This window comes from Etheostoma spectabile, unplaced genomic scaffold, assembly GCF_008692095.1.
Source record: "Etheostoma spectabile isolate EspeVRDwgs_2016 unplaced genomic scaffold, UIUC_Espe_1.0 scaffold00019301, whole genome shotgun sequence".
Taxonomy (NCBI): Eukaryota; Metazoa; Chordata; class Actinopteri; order Perciformes; family Percidae; genus Etheostoma; species Etheostoma spectabile.
Window position 1 is genome coordinate 1 of NW_022604804.1, and position 17,137 is coordinate 17,137.

The 17,137-nt window shown below is 42.0% G+C and overlaps 1 long non-coding RNA gene and 1 other non-coding gene across 2 annotated transcripts; both read left to right on the forward strand.

The window, feature by feature from the left end:
- The first annotated feature begins 3,974 nt into the window (after positions 1-3,974).
- On the forward strand, positions 3,975-7,237 carry LOC116684508 (uncharacterized). The gene is made up of 3 exons (XR_004330782.1): positions 3,975-3,989; positions 5,931-6,083; positions 7,218-7,237. It is a non-coding gene; the product is annotated as an uncharacterized LOC116684508 (long non-coding RNA).
- Positions 7,238-15,717: 8,480 nt separating this feature from the next.
- Positions 15,718-15,808, forward strand: trnat-cgu (transfer RNA threonine (anticodon CGU)). The gene is given in 2 exon segments: positions 15,718-15,755; positions 15,772-15,808. It is a non-coding gene; the product is annotated as a tRNA-Thr (tRNA).
- The last annotated feature ends 1,329 nt before the right edge of the window (positions 15,809-17,137 follow it).

Genomic DNA, 17,137 nt, shown 5'->3' on the forward strand with positions numbered 1-17,137 from the left:
TTACCTTTACATTCACCGCTCCCTCCCTTTGGGTGAGGAGAATATCTCCAAATTAAAACAATAAAAGCATCTTTCTCTGACTGCAGCTCGCAAATCAACACAGCAAAAGCGCGGCAGCGGTGTTAGAAATAATTAATATCTACTTACATTTGTCAAGGGTCTCTGGAGCACAGGCGGCGTCCCACCTGTGTGACCTCATGTTGCAGTGGATTGTGGGATACGCTTCATGCTGGAAGCTGCACTTTATATTCTAGCTGAAAGAAATAACGGGATGCATGGGATTACCCATAGACTGTATATATATTGATTATATTACCTTTCTGGTCTACATGTCCCTGACTCTGCTGAATTATTTAGGCCCGGTGGGGACAAAATGTGCCCCCCCCCTTAAAGGATCAATGAAGCTTTACCAATAGACCATATATATAATCCTCCAATAGAAGTTTTTTACACTCTGCTGGCCGGCTCCATTGCCACGCGTAAACGTAAGAGGAGCTGATGTTCAACACTACGCTTCACCAAATCACCAAACTGGTGACAGCGGCCAGAGAGCAGCGTGGGGGGGGGGATATTAGGGGTTGCGCTCCTATCCCATCCTGAGCTTCGGTGCTGCCGGGTAGACCTGACCGGACTCCGACCAACCAAAGATAGAGATCTACTGCTGCGTTTGCAGCTGAGTTAACCACACAGGCCTATTACAGCCGGAACTTCACTATCTGCTCTACAAGCGGACAAACACGATAGTCTGTATGTTTTTTACGAGGTGTGTGCAGCCCTTTCACACAGAAATGGATATAAGTGTCTGTATTTTTTTTACATTAAATTACAGATATACAGGAAACGACTTCATGACTGTCAGTGAGCGGATCTGCAGCAGTTGGGTTTTGAGAGTTTGTGTTTTTATTTCTTGTTTCCCTCCCCTGCGTCCTCTGACAACAGCTGACAGTAGATTAACGTTTTCACGATGCTGTGCGGCTCCAAAAAAAATGAATGAAGAAACAACAACATCCAGGGAACAGACGCTCCCGCTAACTAGGGTTAGGCCAGACTAGCAGCTAGCTTCTTACACCTCTAAACAGCCGTATGAGCAGACGTTGTGATAATTTAGCCTGTCTCCTATATACGTTGTCCTAGGGAAAGGGGGGGCAATCATTTTCCCAAGGAGCCACATGAGAAACAGGGGCTGTTGTGGGGGAAGTATCAAGGTAGTAAGTACTAAAAGCTAAATGTACAATGTATACGTCGATGTAGTCACATGGAGGTCACTTGGAGAGATACCTGCTGTACAAGTTGCTGATCTTCAGCTCATTAGATGGTCAGTTAGCTCCATCTAGTGGACAGATAGTAGAACTCCATCATCTGATGGGGGACTTCTCACACTGACTGGGTCAAGAGTGTATGGCTGCAGCCTGGGAATCCCAATGTCATGCCGTCCCGCCTGGTGCCATCCCGAGCTTCTACTTTTCAAAATAAAGCTCGATCTGGAATAAAATAAGCTTGCGTTGACTATCATGCTATGAATAAAATACTACAAAATATATTTCTGTCTAAAAAATAAATGCAGATTACAGGCAACTAAAAAAAAATCCTTCTGCCATCCCACCTGGTGCCGTCGCCAAGATCTAAATTCAAAATAAAAGCTTGCATCGGAATAAAAACTTTAAAAAATAGGCTCTATCTCTTACTTTTCAAAGTAAAAGCTCACATCAACTTTCAAGCTAAAGAATAAAATACTTGAATTTTTTTTTTATTAAAAAAAACAACAACAACATATATATATATACTATATATTATATAATATATATCAGTCTCTATAAATACTAAATGCAGATTATAGGCAAACTAAAAGATTCCTGGGAACAGTTGGACTGGTTCTGACGTCTCTCTGACTCTGAAGTTATGAAGATGTCACGGCGTCATCGGATCAAATGCACATCGACACCAGAAATTCATACTTTGTAGAATTATTCTATTAATGTTAAGAAGTAGTAACACAGATGTAGAGGAAGGACACCCTGTATACGTATATCGGTGAGGGGGAAATTCACATAGTTCACTCAGTTTGGTTCATTTAATACACACTTTATAGTGAGGTATTGGCAGAGGTGGAAAATAAGGAATACACATTACTTACGTTACTGTATTGAGCAGTTTGGTTGTGTGTTTTTCAAGTGTTAAGTTTTTTTAAAATGTACCTGATTTAAAGCCCATGTTGCAGGTTTAATTTTCCAACGAATTTGCACTTATTGATTGTTGGTAATAAACATTCAAATGTATCCACTGTATATGATATTGAAAAGTATCACATAACATAAAAATAACACGAAAAAGTAGGTCATATTTTACAGTGGTTTGCTTTTCTCCCACAATGCATTGCATGATGTCACACAAGGGAGACGATAGGCCAGCCAGCTTAGAGAGACCATTGAGAGTTACAAGAGAGATAGAAGAGATAACAGTGTAAGAAAGAGTGTTCAGCAAAGATTATAGATAATACATACATATACATAGATAGCCTATATATATAGCTAGACATATAGACAGATAGACAGTATTGATAGATATATTTAAAGAGAGAGATAGAGCTATAGCTATAGCTAGCTAGCAAACCGGTATAGCTAGCGAGCTAGCTAGCTGTAGGTTAGCTAGCTAGGTAGGAAGGTGGGTACAATTTGTCCGTGTTAGGCGGGCAGATTTTTCAAAGACGGACGTAACCAAGAACTCAAAGACCTGAAAGTGAAACACAGCTTAGACGGGGGATGTGTTAGGCGTTTCACAAGTTTAGAGCTAGCTAACGCTACGCCGCCGGACGTTAGCACAACAGCGTTAGCCTAGCCTGCTAGGTAAATATTACGACTGCCTTTGGTGTTGCCTATGTATGCGTCCATGTTGTAAACAATCTTACTTGTGGCATTAGTGCGCCTTTTGAACCAATAATGTTGAAGGGAATAGTAAGCATCGCTCATACGAGATGGGGGGGTTTGTTACGTTACACACAAAGCTATAGTTATATTATATATATATATAATGGCTATAGTTAGCCTTTACAGATGCTAGCGGATCAGCTAAAGTCTCGTAGCTAGCCACCAACTTCGGCAGTAAGTTTCGGTAAGGTAAGCTAACCACGACGGCGTTGTCGCCCACAATCAACCTGCAGTGGTGTTTGAAACGGACACACGCATATCGTTTCTTTCCCGGAGATCCTGGACATTATTTACATTTATGACGTTAAAGATAAATGAAGAGTAGCCAGAGTGTGCGCGGTATGAGCTATCCGACCGTATGCTACTCCCCTACACCACCCGCTCTCCACCGCAGCTTTGCCGCCCCACACACACACACCGGCCAAACAGCGACACGTTTTCACCGGAGGAAGAGGTAAACACTTAGAAATAACACTCGGGGATGCCTTCTATTCCTATATCTAGATAAGTGTACCAGTACTTATCCGAACTAACGACATGATCCCTGTCACTAGATTGAAAGAAAACGTTCACTCGCTGCTATTCACTGACAGTAATAAGTAAAGTCATCGTATGCATTGTTGCGTTGCTAAATAAAGGAGATAAATGAAGGAGATAAATGAAGGAGACTTCCCCACAATCTTGACAATTCCTCATTTGCCCTCTCACGTCTGTCAGGTTTGTGATTATACAGCTGCTGGCCTTTCCTCCTCTTCCTCATCCCAGTCAGTCTCCGTAGTTCTAGTGCCAGGCTGAGACTTCTCTCCCCAGTGTGACGTCATCGCACAATACCAAAAATGACCAAATACTGTCCCAGTCCACCTCTAACTGATTCATTAAGTGAATGTGGAGCTGTTGTTCCCCTCCTGGCCTCCAGGCGGCGACCTTCTTTCATTTTGAACTTTATTCTGAAAAACCCTGACTTGGAGGAAACCGGAAGTCTCGTTGCTTCACTGTGATCTCGGGCTGGCTGCAGGATAGCTGTGTTCTTTGTTATTAGTGAGTTTTAAGAAGACAGAGCTCCAGGTGAACCCGCACACACTCAGGTAAACACATTGATAACTGCCCTTTACACGCCAGTGTGTTGTAGCTTTTGTGTGTGTGTTGTAGCTTTTGTGTGTGTATTGTAGCTTTTATGTGTATGTTGTAGCGTTGTGTGTATTGTAACTTTTGTGTGGTGTTGCAGCTTTTGTGTGTATTGTAACCTGTGTCTGCGTGTTGTAGCTTTTGTTGTTGTGTTGTAGCTTTTGTGTGTGTGTTGTAGCGTTTGTGGGTGTTGTAGCGTTTGTGTGTGTGTGTTGTAGCTTGTGGTGTGTGTGTTGTAGCTTGTGTGTGTGTGTTGTGGTGTGTTGTAGCTGTGTGTGTGTGTTGTAGCTTGTGTGGTGTGTTGTAGCTTTGTGTGTGTGTTGTAGCTATGTTGTGTGTTGTAGCTTGTGTGTGTGCGTGTTGTAGCTTGTGTGTCTGTGTGTTGTAGCTTTGTGTGTGTGTTGTAGCATTTGTGTCTTTGTGTGTTGTAGCTTGTGTGTGTGTGTTGTAGCTTGTGTGTGGTGTTGTAGCTTTTGTGTGTGTGTTGTAGCTTGTGTGTGTGTTGTAGCTTGTGTGTGTGCGTGTTGTAGCTTGTGTGTCTGTGTGTTGTAGCTTTGTGTGTGTTGTAGCATTTGTGTCTTTGTGTGTTGTAGCTTTTGTGTGTGTGATGTAGCTTTGTGTGTGTGTGTAGCATTTGTGTCTTTGTGTGTTGTAGCATTTGTGTGTGTGATGTAGCTTTTGTGTGTGTGTTGAGCAGGGGGAGGAGGGGCTGGTGGGATTGTAATATTGATGTTGAGGGTCGTTGAAGGTGGCAGGCTGGGGGGGGAGTAGGCTAGGGGAGGTGTGAAAGGGGGGGGGGGGGGGGGAAGAAAAGGCGAGTAGGCAGAGTCCAATCTGTTAAAACCAGATTCAGCTCATCTGCCCAGTCCTGGTCTCCGCTGGCTTGGTTCCCCCCCCCCCCCCACCTCTGCTGTGACCTGAGATGTTCTGCAGCCCTCTCCAGACGTCCCTGGTCTTGTTCTGTTCCAGACTCTTTTCTAATTTCTCCCATAGATGACCTTCCCCCTCCTGATCTTGAGCCGGAGTTCCTTCTGGACTCTGTGCAGCTCCTCTCTGTCCCCTGATGCAAAGACCCTCTTCTTTCTCATACAGCAGAGCTTTTATCTCAGAGGTCCCCCAGGTTTTGTTGTTGGGGAAAAAACTGGACCAACTTGGAGGGCCCAGTGTTCTCCCACAGAAGTTCATCTAGTCTGTGATGCATTTGGTCATGCTGTCTGTGTCGGTGCCGTGGGGGGTGCAGAGTGCTTCCCAGTCTGTAGTTTCAAAGCAGTTTCTGAGCCTATCACTGACCTCCTCAAACCACTGCTTCACAAGCCTCTCCACAGGTTGTTGTTTGGCCCCCACAGGGGGGTAGTCTGGGACCAGGTGGACCAGGTTGTGATCTGAGCGGCCGGTGGGGGGAGGTGGGGGAGAGGTGTATGCATCTTTGATGTTTGCATACAGTAAATCCAAAGTTGTGACGCCCCTGGTGGGGCATTTAACATACTGGGTGAAGGGGGGGGGAGCAGAGGACAGGGAAGCATGATTGAAGTCCCCGGAGATGAGGAGGAGGGAATGGGGGTGCTGGTTTTGAAGTTGAGAGACAACAGTGTGAATTTGATCTGTAGCTGCAGCAGCAAACGTTCACACAGCCACGTCTCGGTGAAGCACATGAGGCTGCACCCCCGCTACTCCCTTTGCAGCCGGGTCAGCGCCGTCAGCTCCTCCAGCTTGTGTGTGCGTGTTGTATCTTTTGTGTGTGTGTGTTGTATCTTTTGTGTGTGTGTGTTGTATCTGTTGTGTGTGTGTGTGTTGAACCGTGTGGGCCACCGTAGCGGTGTGAGGGGAAATGACCTAATAAAGTTGTGTGTGTTAACTCCAAAGTCCACGTTTTCCCTTTAGATTTCTTCCCAGTGTAAGCAGCCACAGTGGAGATCTGCTGGACTTCAGGACCAGAGAGGAATGGAGGAGGACAACCAGAACCAGGAGCAGCGGAGCAACGAGGTCCCCAGAAGACCAGCAGCAGACTGGGCCTCTGATAGCAGCCGTGTTCAGGTCAGTGTTCTCCTATCATATAACCGTACTGGCTTGGCCCTGGTGTCTGCCACTGTTCCACCAAATGCTTGCTCGTGTCAAATGGTTGTCTCTCTGTAAAGTAGATAATGTGGCGTACCCCTACTAGATCTGTCCTGAGAGGACTCCTGCTGGAATTTGACTCTGAAAATGAAATGTCTGCTGCAAATCAGCTGATGCGACCAGGTTGTTGCCAGTTTTATTTAGGGATGCACTGATCTGACTCTTTCAGCCCCAGTCCCGATGCCTGGGCTTTGTGTATCTGTCGATACCCAATACCGTTGTTAATTAATAATGAACTGTAGACCTTCCACCTTATACCATCAAAATAAAAAGTACAAAACAATACCTTTTAAGGAACAAAAGCTTGTCACTGGGGTGGTACCCTCAAAGGTACGTAGTTGTACCTTGAATAAGAGGATCAAATTTGTACCTTACCTGTTTCTTCCTTCTAAGGGACAATATTATACCTTTGAGGATCAATAATGTACCTTAAACCAAGGTACAACCAAGTACCTTTAGAAAAGGTACCATGTTGTCCCGTTAAGGTACCGCCCCAGTGACAAAGCCATTTTGTACCTTTTAGTTGCAAAAAAGTTCCTTTTTAACTCCTGAAAGAAAAAAAAGGCAAACAACTAAGTGAACATTAGAGATTTATTTTAGTCCTTAAAATGGAAATGTTTCATTCACAGGTTCTCAAACATAACATGTAACATCCCAAAATAAAATGCAAAAAATGTTTAGGATATCATGTCCAATATAAAAAAATGTTAACCCTCGGGTCAAATTCGACCCATTGTCAGTTTTTCATCACAAAAAATGGGCCTTCAAAATAAGCTGAAAATGTCATCATCAGAAGTAACAAACAACATTGGAAAAAACATTAAAAAGGACCCACTACATTGAGAAAGTGACAAAAATGTCAGAAAATGCAATAACTTTTTTGTATTTAAAAAAACACACACACACGTCTGTGTTGTCATGAAGAAAACTTTTGATTTGAATACAGCAAACATGGTAAGCTAGAATTCACTCACACCTCCCATTAGTTCTTCTAACCCTTGTATCATTATCTCTGCATGTCCCCCCTACCCCACCCCGTTGGGTCTACCAAAGGCGTCCTCAGCAGACAGTAGGTGGCGACCAGAGCAGGAAAGGAGGAGCAGCCTGAAGCAGCAGTGAAGGAGGAGGAGGAAGAGGAGTATGTGGTGGAGAAGGTTTTGGACCGCAGAGTGGTGAAGGGAAGAGTAGAGTTTCTGCTGAAATGGAAGGGGTTCTCAGAGTAAGTATGAGTCTATAATATTAATGCTTGGTGTTCTTGGTCCTGATATATTTAATATATTTACATATTGCAAATAAGTGTCAGCATGGTATCATGCACTGAGAGTTGAAAGTTTTGTAATTTGACTCTAAGTTGCAGACCCACAAATAACCTTAGAAATAGAAAAAAGGAATAACAGGAATGATAATTAGAGTGAGAATGTATTTCCTAAAAAACAAAGTGTGAGGAGATGTTCTTCGGTCTGCACTCACCTTTCCAGTGAGGAGAACACATGGGAGCCACAAGAGAACCTGGACCTGGACCTTATCACAGAGTACATGCAGAAACACGAGGAGGAGGAGGAGGAGGAGGAGGAAAAGAAGAAGGAGGGCAAGAGGAAAGTTGTCAGGGAGGAGGAGGTGAGTGAAGGAAAGAGGGTACTCCAGACTGAAGAGTCCAAGTTCAATTGAGTTTTATTTATATAGCGCTAAATCACAACATCAGTTTTCTCTTTGTGCTTTCCATAAAGATAAAGAGCAGGTCTAGACCGGACTCTGGGATGTTATTTATCTCCTAGGTCTTTCCATAAAGAGCATGTCTAGACCGGAAACAAAAAGGCCATGCAGATATTCAATCCAAACTTTATTAACACACACACACACACACACACACACAGCGTAACCATGGTAATGCAGCAGTGAAACTTAAACACAGACATGCTGTGAACGATGCTTCTGGTTTTACTTAGCTCTCTCCACCATGGCCCCTTACTATCTCACTCACTCTGTCTGTTTATCTACAAACGCAGATCAATGGACATGCTTGTATTGTTGGGGGGGGTGTAGTAGGCCACCCCCCTTTCAACCAATCATTACACCTTTGTATGCAAAACCTTTACATACAGTTGTGCTCAGAATAACAGCTGTGTTTTTAAAGAAGTGAATAATGCTCCAAATCCTTAGAATAGCTTTTAATTTCATAATACCAATGCATTGGGAACACTGGCCGTTCATTTCCAAATCAGAACATTACCAACATTGATCAAGTTTGTGTTCTACCTTTACAGGAAGTGAAGAAAAGGAATATTAGCAGTATTTGCATTTTTCTTTACAAACTCAAATGTTTACTGTATAAACTGAAAAATGTGTCAGGGTTTGAATCCCTGCACTAATATTTAGTTGCATAACCATTATTTCTGAGAACTGCTTCATATCTGTGTTGCATGGAGTCACCTGTGAACAGGTATTCCAGCCCAGGACCATTGAACTACATCCCATAATCCCTCTGCATTACTGGGTTTGGCCTCAGAAACAGCATTTATGATGTCACCCTACAAGTGTTCTCTGGGATTGAGGTCCGGGGTTGGGCTGGCCGCTCCATAACATCCATCTGGTTCATCTGGAACCAAGACTTTGCTCCTTCCTGGTGTGTTTGGGTCCTTGTCTTGTTGAAAGACCCGTTTCAAAGGCATTTCCTCTTCAGCATAAGGCAACATGACCTCTTCAAGTATTCTGATGTATTGGAACTGATCCATGATCCCTGGTATGTGATAAACAGGCCCAACACCACAGTATGAGAAACATCCCATAACCACCATGCTTTACTGTCTTCACAGTGGACTGGGGCTTGATTTCAGTGCAGGGGGGTCGGAGGACAAACTGTCTGCGGCTCCTAGACCCAAAAAGAACAGTTTCCCTCTCATCAGTCCCCAGAATGTTGCTCCATTTCTCCGTTGGCCAGTCAATGTGTCCTTTGGTTGTTTCCCACGTCGGTCAGGCTTTGGATGCCATTTCAAGGCATTTGAAATCATTTTGGCTGAGCAGCTTATAATCTTCTGCACTTCTTTATATGTTTTCCCCTCTCACATCAACTTTTTAATCAAAGTCCTCTGTTCCTCAGAGCAATGTCTGGAACGAGCCATTTTGCTGAGTATTTCAGCGTGAAATGCACTATAACAAGCATGCACAACATGTACTTCCTTCCTTCCTTAAATATGTATATATACAGTATATAGATTAAATATAGGCCATAACTGACACCTGTTTCTTCACAGAATCAATCAGCTCACTAATTGAACACAACACTGCTATTATTTTGAACATGCTCCTTTCAATTACAGATTCAATTCCACAGAATGAGCAGCATGCAGGTCATGACTGTTGGTTTTCTAGGACTTTTATTATTTGCCTTGTAGAAATATCACTTTTACCAAAAAATATGATTGAGTTTAGTGATGCTATTATTTTGAACACAACTGTACATCAAAGCTATTTTTTAAACATCCTTGACCACGACATATACGCTTGTGTTTTTCAGAGGAGTCAGTGATGCTCAGCAGTTTTATTCCAGAGCACAGCAGAAAGCTCTGCTGAGCTTCAGAAATGCTTGAGGAAATGGAGCTTGTGTGGACAATACCACATTACACTACCATATTACTTACTTACACAATACTGCTGGCTATACACATTTGATTTAGCAAAAACGACAACCTCAAACAAAAGGTCAAAGGTCAACTGGTGCCCCTCATTGCTAATGGCTATCAGGGACAATGGTTCCAATTTACTTTACTGGAGTAGAGCTGTTCCAGCAACATGAAGACAACACGGTAACCCCTACAGATACCACTGAAAGCTAAAAATCTTTTACAACTTTCCCGACACTAAAAATCCTGAATGATCCCCCATTTGTTACTAAACATCTGGCTAAAGGCTGGCAACAAAATGGAGACCACACATAAATTGATCAAAAGTAGTTTATTTATCACAAACTAACCAACAATGGATGTTAATTTACCATAATGCAACTCCATAATAGTGATGTAGGCAGATAATTAAGAAAGGTAATGCGTCAGTCAAACAATGTTCCATAGACATGCTCTAAATGTTGTTTCTAGTTTAAGATAGCTCTACAGCATGGCACCTCACTAACTCACTCTCTTGGTTTTTCTGTCTGTTGATAGAAACGGAGAGGAAGAGGAGTCAAACGTCACCGTTGTCAGCACTGTGACAAATCCTTCACAACATCAGGATATTTAAAGATTCATCAGAGAGTTCACACTGGAGAGAAGTCGTACAGCTGTGATCAATGTGGGGCAGCTTTCATACTACAAAGTACCCTAAAAACACACCAGCACATTCACACTGGAGAGAAGCCGTACAGCTGTGAACAATGTGGAAAAACCTTTTCTCAGAGTGGTCACCTTAAAACTCAACACACTGGAGAGAGCCGTACTGGTGTGAACAATGTGGACAAACCTTTTCTAAGAGTGGTCACCTTAAAACTCACCAGCGCATTCACACTGGAGAGAAACCTTACAGCTGTGAACAATGTGGGGAAACCTTTTCTCAGCGTGGTCACCTTAAAACTCACCAGCGCATTCACACTGGAGAGAAACCTTACAGCTGTGAACAATGTGGGGAAACTTTTGCTCGTGGGGATGCCTTTAAAACTCACCAGCGTATTCACACTGGAGAGAAACCGTACTGGTGTGAACAATGTGGGAAAACATTTTCTCATAGTGGTAACCTTAAATCTCACCAGCGTATTCACACTGGAGAGAAGCCGTACTGGTGTGAACAATGTGGGAAAACCTTTTCTTGTAGTAGTAGCCTTAAAACTCACAAACGCATTCACCCTGCCTCGTTGTGAACATGTTTCAGAGCCAAGCTGTTTCCTCCTCCTCATGCCCTGATAGCTGTGTTGTGATATTCTGATCTTCTCTCCACATTGAAGGCTGACCAGCAGTAACTTTATCTTCTGATCAACATGTATGTTATTGAGGATCAGCTGGACTGTTTTCTGCCTGTCCTCAGAACCCTTTACCATTTAGGCACCAGAATCGGTGCCTGACCCCATCCTTTTAAAAATAATTTTTTATTATTAAAAAAACAAACATTTAAGGAACATTTGAGAACAGCTTGTTTATTGCTATATGGTCCAAATAAATGGAAAAAAAATGTAATAACAATAACGTATTTTTTCGAGCAATTGCTGCTAAATGACAAAAACAACCACTAGATGGAAAAGGGCAGCGCTGGTATTTCAGTAGAACCGAAACGAGGCCCCAAAATCCCCGTTACTATTCGGTCCGATAGATACCGGGTGTTAAGGCACCAGTGCCCTACTAGCACCAGGTTTTGGTACCCAACCCTAACCACAATGTATCCACCGTGGGAAGGAGAAGGCCCAAAGGAGAAACATTAAGACGTTTAAAGACGTTTTGGTTGGAAAACGTAGACATGTTTGAAACTTTTTGATTTTGTAAAAACTTTCTTCTCATCTCTAGAAACATACATCTTTTTGGCTGGCAGAAAGTCATTGTAATTTTATTTTAGGAAAACATTTTTGTCACCCTTAAATAGTGGGTTTAGAAATATTTGTGTAAATTGGTCCTCTCATCATTACCAACAAACTAGAAGTTGGCCATTTTTAATTGTTCGCTCTCAAGTTATTGTTTTGTAGTTAAAATAAAATAAATTAAACGAGGTCTATGGCTGATTATTTGTGACTTGATTTGGTGGATTTATCCTTTCTGCCGTTTCTGTGTTTAAACTCCTTGATAAGAGAACGTTTCCATCCACTTAAAGTGATGAAAGACTCAGATTATTATTCTAAGTGTGTGACAACATTATGGGATGGATCCCTACAGAGATAGACCTTTTAGATAGAAAAATGAAGGTGATTTTCTTACTAAACCAAGTGATATAGCAAATTGTGTCAATGATTATTTCGTAAATAAAATAATCTTAAAAATACTACACAGCTACACAACACGGATTTGTCAAAAACATTGATAAATAAGATCATGGAAAGTAAAACATGTAGCTTCTGATGAATTGTAAAATAAACCACCTGGTGTGGACTATCTTGAATATAAGTGGATTAAGCCAATAGTTTCAATCATTGTTCCTACTATTGCTCATATAATTAATATGTGTTTTATGGAAAATATATGTCTGCAAGCATGGAAGATATGTAAAGTTGTGCCAATACCAAAGAATAAGAAAATGCCTTTCTCTGGATCAAACAGTAGACCAATAAGCTTATTACCAATTCTCTGTAAAATAATGGAAAGAATTGTTTATGAACAGATTCAGTTTTATTTTTTAAATAATTTAATTACAGTTTTTCAGCTTGTATACATACAGAGGAAAACACTCAACTGCCACTGCCCTGACTCAGATGGTTGATGACTGGTTTAAGGATATGGACGAGAGGAAAATAATAGGTGTTGTGATGCTTGATTTTACTGCAGCATTTGATATAACTGACCACAACTTACTGTTAAAAAAACTGGAATATTATGGTTTTTCACAAACCGCATTAGTAGTTTGTTTGGCATGTGGTGTTTTTATGGCAACAGTCCCAGATTGAGCTGTCTGATTTTATTGGACGAAAGACTACTTTTGACGCAAAACATTGTACCAAGATTGGAACTTGAATTTTTTGGTCAAAAGTGACAGCAGATAAGCCTAGTTTCCACCATCTATTGGACGACAGACTACTTTTGCCAAAATTGGAAATTGAATATTGGTAAAAAGGAAATGCAGCTTAAAAAAGGAAATGCAGCTTAGATTTGTCACTTACTTGAAAGGCTATGGTCAAGTAGATTATCATGGGGTCTTTTCACGGCTCCACTGCCCAATTCAGAATTCCGATATCATTTGACAACAGGAAACATTTGATACGAAATATTTTTACCAACATACAGACTTTATTTTGCCAGTAAAACCTAATAGTAATATCGTGATGAATTTGCCACATAGGTGACAGTCTCTTGTCCATCACACTCAATAAATAAACCACATTGGTCAATCCATACCTCCACTTCGATGCAAAGTAGTCTCATCCGGGACCTCTCGCACCCGAAGCTAGAATCATACCCCTAGACCAACAAGCCACGTACTAACATCATATTAGCAATTTTCCATCAAATAAATGTGATCAGTCGGTGACTCAAAAGGCATTTGTTAAGTAGTTTGTTTGGCACATAAGGTTTTTATTGCTCCACTGCCAGAGTGAGCTTTCTGATTATATTGGACTAAAGACTGCACCCCAAGCTTCAGGTATGGGTGAGAGAGCGCACCCCTGCCTTTGTTGGCACAAGCGGTAGACCTGGTGGAGACCTTCATGGCCGCCAGGCAAACTGGTAGAGGCTATCGTCTGGGCCTTCAACAGCAGGACGTGAGAAAGAATGACCCAGCAGACCAGCAAGAGCCGGAGAGGACATTCTCTGGTAAGTCTGTGGGTGGTAGGTGTTGTGTGTTTAAGCCCTCCAATGTCCCAAGAAAACCCAGTGTTAGTCTCATTCCAGCTGTAGCACCCGGGGTAATAGTATGTCATGGTTGTGGCCAGCCAGGTCACATTAGGCCCAATTGCTCAGTGAAGCAAATGTCTGATTCCAGAATATGTTGCATACCTGGCACCTCTGATGTTACTGTCCCTGTGAAAGTAAAAAGGAAAAGACAGTACAGGCTTTAGTTGACACAGGCAGTAGTCTGTCTTTCGTTCTTACGTAACTCTATCTCCCCCCGCCTCTTTTTTTTGTTTCTTGTTATGTCTTGGCAAGAAGTATTATGCTTTTGGGTCGTCTGTCCATCCGTCAGGCCAAAGAAACAGATACCAGCATGTAACTTTGCAAATCAGTGGCTCACCATGGCCGCCATCAAAGATGCCATTTGGACCTCCAGAAACTTTCTGGTAAGAAAGCACATGCAGATCCCATTCCCTCAAAACGTGAATCACAGATTTTCCAGCACCTGGACTTGATCAGACTGGGAATATGCCAAAGAGATGTTCACAAGTTAAGCCGAGGTAAATGCTCGGCCCACATTCACACAGACCTTAAACTACTCACTTAATGCTGGTTACAATATTCTAAAATAAAAAATGTCAGAGAAAAATTGCAAAGAGTGAAGGGTGTTGATAACATTTTTTAACAAGGTATTTGCTAATTATTGCTTCAGTAGTCTCCTTCAATATCCTTCAAGGTAAGCAGGAAGCTCACATAAATGATAGTTATAAGGTCTACCAATGTTTAACTTTGCTTAGGGTGCGCTAGCTCCTGGATGGGACTACTTTGCCTTTCGAGACACTGACTAGTCACATTTACTTGATGGAAAATTGCTAATAAGGCGTTTTTAAGTGGCTTGTTGGTCTAGCGGTATGATTGTACTTTGGGTGCGGGAGGTTATGGGTTCAACTCTCAGACGAAGACAGAAGCTGTTACAAACCTAATCCGTAACTTACTGTCCAGTTTATCGTTAATTTAACACAGATGAGGAGGAAGCAAAATTGTAGTACAGCATGTTGGCAATTCTTCATATCCTGCTTCAACTGCACGCAATGGAATTTTTAAAAAATGTTTTGTGTCAAAAGTAGTCTGTCGTATAATATAATCAGAAAGCTCAATCTGGCAGTGGAGCCCAAAAAACACTACATGCCAAACAAACTACTTGACCATTGCCTTTCTATTCACTGACAGATCACAGCCATATTTCCTTGATGGAAAATTGGAAAACTTAAGTTATTGTTTCTGGGGCCCAAGCACCTCCGTGACGCATTATCCAAAGAGATAGTTACTCTGGATGGCATCACCCTGGCCTCCAGCACCACTGTGAGGAATCTTTTCACCTACGTGATATTGCAAAAATGAACATTTGTATAGATATAACATGTATTATGTTCCAGATGAATTGGTGTTACAACAGGTATCAGCACTGTAGTTCCCTTAAACTTGACATGCCATTAAGTTTCCTTTTCACTTGCAGCAGCAGATGCTTTGCTGACCATCCACAGACTGGAAATAGACTTAGTGCTGATACAAATGATGAGATTTAGCAGAGGATGGTTTCGATCCATCGACCTCTGGGTTATGGGCCCAGCACGTTTCCGCTGCGCCACTCTGCTCTGCTGTTTAGGTCAGGGGATGGAAATTCTGTGATTCACATTTTGAGGGAAGGTGGCAACAAAGGTTCCAACAGCTTACGGGTGGCAAAGTGGTGGAAGGAAGCTTCAGCCAATCCTCTGCCAAGTTGCCTCTTATGTTTTTAGTTACTTCACCAATACATTACAGTTCAGCACACAATGATGAAGTTGCATTCCAGCAATGCCATTTGCATCTATTACATAGCTGGAAGCCAACCATGGTGATGTCTTGCAGCTGTGTCATTTTGGCTTGATCCTCCCCTTGAAATTGGGAAGTAACTCTAATAATCATATTAATTACCTTGCTGATGAGATGTGAAGTGCGCTCTATCACTGAGCTAACAGCCTCTGATGATTCCGAAAGTCCCTCCAGGGGTCCTGTGTTATCAACCTTACACAAGAATGGAAGTGCGTATCAAACACTTGTTGCCCTCGATAGCTCAGTTGGTAGAGCGGAAGGACTCGTAGAGGCATTAAGCTGAAATCCTCTAGGTCGCTGGTTCAAATCCAGCTCGAAGGAGCAGTCTTTTCAAGAGTTTCCCTTCACAGATCAATGAAGTCTTTCTGATCTTGATGTAGAGATGGACAGCCGACCCAAAAGCATAATACTTCTTTCCGAGACATAACAAAAAAACAGGAAGGGCTCATTTAAAGGTTTATTGCTTACTTAGCCATATAATTGTAACATATTTATTGATATAACATTAAAAATAATCACATGTAGTCATTTTTTATATATTAATTATTTAAAAACTAATATAAAGAGATAAGGATAAACAAGATAAAGATAGGATGGCTGAGCGTTCCAAGGCTCTCTTTCAGGTCGCAGTCTCTACTGGGGCTCGGATTCAAATCCCACTTCTTACATGAATTGTTTCCTTCTAGAACTAATTTCACAGATATGGTATTGGGAAGCTTGAACTCAGCTATTCTCTACATTGTAGTGGATATTAATTTGTGCAAGATATGAATTGCAAGTACAGCCGCACCTTTTGTGAGCATCTGCATTATCAACCCATGTAAAGTTACCATGTGTACACAGTAGACCTATCTACTGCTGTATTCATTGTTTGTGGCAAGAGCTTTAAAACCTGTTCTTGACTTGCTTGTTCCACATACTGTTGTCAACGCTTAGCTTACTAAATGACTTAAGTTAGCCAGTAATTGTTGGGTGCCTTCAATAGCATAAGTGTTAATATTATGGAAGAAGCTGCCTGGCAAACCAATGTTCCCTTTTAGAACAGTGGTTCCATGGTGTAATGGTAAGCACTGGACTTTGAATCCAGTGATCCGAGTTCAAGTCTCGGTGGAACCTGGTTTTAAGCCAGAGTCACTGGTGGAATAAAAAAATCAACCTGTCCACATCTAGGCCAACGGGTAAAATATTCTTGGCTGTTGACTGAAAACAGTATGTGGGGTGGCATGTTGAGCTTGTGACCTGTACTTCACGTTAACTTAAAAGGGCTTCCAAATTTAGACTTAGTTGAACATATTAAAGATATTTCCACAATGTTGACCCAAATGTCAGTCTATTTCCCATCTAGTAGGCACATGTCTGAAACACAGGAGGACATTTTGGACAGACACAATGGTGGATCTCTATTCCCCCACATGATAGCCTGCAGCACATGGGGGTACAGAGTCGGTGAGATGCCTTCACATCCCGCAAATCCAGGGTTGCCATTGTCAAGCACATTTCCACACTGGTGACTTTTTCCATGTCTCCATAACACCCATATATTTGGGTTGACAATAGGAAACCTTCCTTTGATAACTTGACCTGGATGACTGAGAACCTACTTTATCAAAAACATAAGACTTACCATATTATTATTTCTGTGAGAGATCC